We start from the raw sequence: 2,428 nt of genomic DNA on the forward strand, positions 1-2,428 counted from the left end.
TTCAATTGGCAATGGAGACTACTTTTGGACAAATAAGGACACATTGTGGAATTATGTGCAGACTCTTTCTGGTAAGAAGTCAGCAATTACATTTAAAAAACATTATAGAAATAATACCTATTTCTTGCAGAAAACTTGGAAAGTGGAAAGAGATAGTAAGGAAAATTAAAATAGTAATTCCACTGAAGTTTTGGGTTTTTTGTTTTGGGTTTTTTGTTTTTTTCTTTAGGTTTTATCTTGACATAAAAGAATGTAGGTAAAATAATGGTTAACATGTAAAAGGCTGTTGTGGAGCTTAGTTCTCTGAAATGTCTGTAGAAATGAGAATTTCAGAGTCTCTTGTCAGCCTTAGAGTCTACCTTATTTATTTCTTTATCTTAAAGTTGGCTTCTCTCCTTTCTTGGAAGATTTTAGGAGACTTTGAAAGGCCCAAAGGAATCATGATAGCAGTGGCTACAGGAGCCAATCTGCTTTTGGTAGAAAGTTGATAGAAGCTTAAACTCTTCAGCATCTTGGTGAATTGTTCATGTTTCCCTCTGCCCTATAATTTATGTTTCTCTCTGCCCTATGTACATCACTCTTTGAGAGTTGGACCTAAAAGTTCCTTTGAAGAATGTCATCTAATCAAGAGAGGGAATATTTTAGAAGAACCTACAGAAATGACTTGATGGCAAACTTAAGAATTTTTGTCATTTGTTTTAGTGTACTTTCTTATGAGGGAAGATAGACTTTTAAAGTAGTTCGGATTTCCTTTAAAAATTTAAAGTGTTTATGTTTATTGTTAAAAAATTTATGTTAAACATACATGGAGTTGAGGTTCTGTGTCACTCTAAACTCATACTTTGCTTTCCGGGATCCTAAAATATCCTGTCCCATTTTTACATATTTTAAAGTAATTAGTGGTTACTGTTATTGTACACCTGAAAGCCTTGCAAAACAAATGGACTGTGTAAACAGATGGACTATGTATATATAGTAGTCTTGCAGTCAAACTCATTGTTACTGGCTTTCTAAAGTAAAGGCTATCTTAACACTGTCCTCTTAAACTGGTGAACTTTCTCCATTAAACTATTAGTTCTTCCTCCTCCCTATCAGGATTCAGTTCTCATTTGTCTGTATGCTAATGTGGAGATGAAATACTAATTTAAGTATCATCTCACTTTATGTATCAGAAGTAGCACTTCTAATAAATTCAAATACCAGAATACCTTTTTTGTTGGGCAGATCTAAGTCTTAGATAAGTTCACTCAAGCATAAGTTATGTTATGCTCTTAGTATAAGTGGCGATTCCCAAAACAGTATATGATCTAAGGGTTTCACAGCCATCTAAAGAGCTGTTCCATAATTCATCACACTAAATTTCATTGTTAATTTGTACGTGTAAAGTGCAGAAATAAATATATTTTTTAAAAGCATAACTTCAAGAATCCTCAGTTATTTTGGTGAAAGGAAAGGGGGAGGGAACTAATATTTATTTAATATCTCCAAGCAAAGAGTTTAGGTGGCCAAGGGGAGCCTAAAGGGGAGTCACTGAAGATGTGACTGATTCTAAGATGCATGCTGGTTTCATTATGCCATGTTGCCTTCTTCAGAAAGAGGAAATTGGGAGTCTTTACTGACTGCCGACATGTGCCAAGCCAGGGTTTCCCAGAGTCAGTTCTGCTGAAGACTGGTTCTTTGAAATGCTCCTCGAGTCTAGGTTTCTAGGTGGTTATCAACATGCCCACATCCTAAGTGCACATGCAATTAAATGAATTCTCACACACCCAGAAGTGCCCTTTATGCATCTTGCAGTCACTAGACTCCTGAAGGTAACCACTTACCTGACTTCTAAAACCTTATATTAGTGTTAAGTAGGCATTTAAAAATAAAATTTGTAAAAAGTAATTATGCTCATTATAAAAATTTAAAAGTAGCCAGGAATATGAAGGAAAGTGAAATCGATCCCTCCTTCATCCCACTCTCTAGAGGTGAGCATTGAGTTTGATGCCTGTCCTTCCAAACTTTATTCTGTACATATTCAGAAATACATATCTATATATACTTTTATAAAACAGGTTCAGTTGTATAAAACTGTGGTCTGTTTTATATAACAAGATGACGTAGATATTTTTTCATGTATAAGCATGTAGACTCAGCTTCTTTTTAACATTCAGTGTGTCATTGTATTCCTATACCATGATTTAGTTAACAGTTCTTTTAGCCGAAAGATAAATTATTTTGAGACATTCACTATTATAAACGATACTGCAGTGAGCATCTCTGTGTACTTGCGCATGGGTATTTGTAAGGTGAATGCCTACAAGTGGGATCGTTTGGTCAGAGGCTATGTGCATAGGTAGGTACTGCCAGTTACCTCCAAAGAGATTATACCAGTTTGTACTCACACCCAACAGGTGTCATACTTGAGCAGTTTTAGACTTGGTTC

General features: G+C 35.2%; 1 protein-coding gene across 4 annotated transcripts in view; it reads left to right on the forward strand.

The window, feature by feature from the left end:
- The window catches only part of CNOT10 (CCR4-NOT transcription complex subunit 10), a 58,163-nt gene that overhangs the window by 11,830 nt on the left and 43,905 nt on the right, over positions 1-2,428 (forward strand). The window lies entirely within an intron of this gene.

This window comes from Pteropus alecto, unplaced genomic scaffold, assembly GCF_000325575.1.
Source record: "Pteropus alecto unplaced genomic scaffold, ASM32557v1 scaffold10, whole genome shotgun sequence".
Classification (NCBI taxonomy): Eukaryota; Metazoa; Chordata; class Mammalia; order Chiroptera; family Pteropodidae; genus Pteropus; species Pteropus alecto.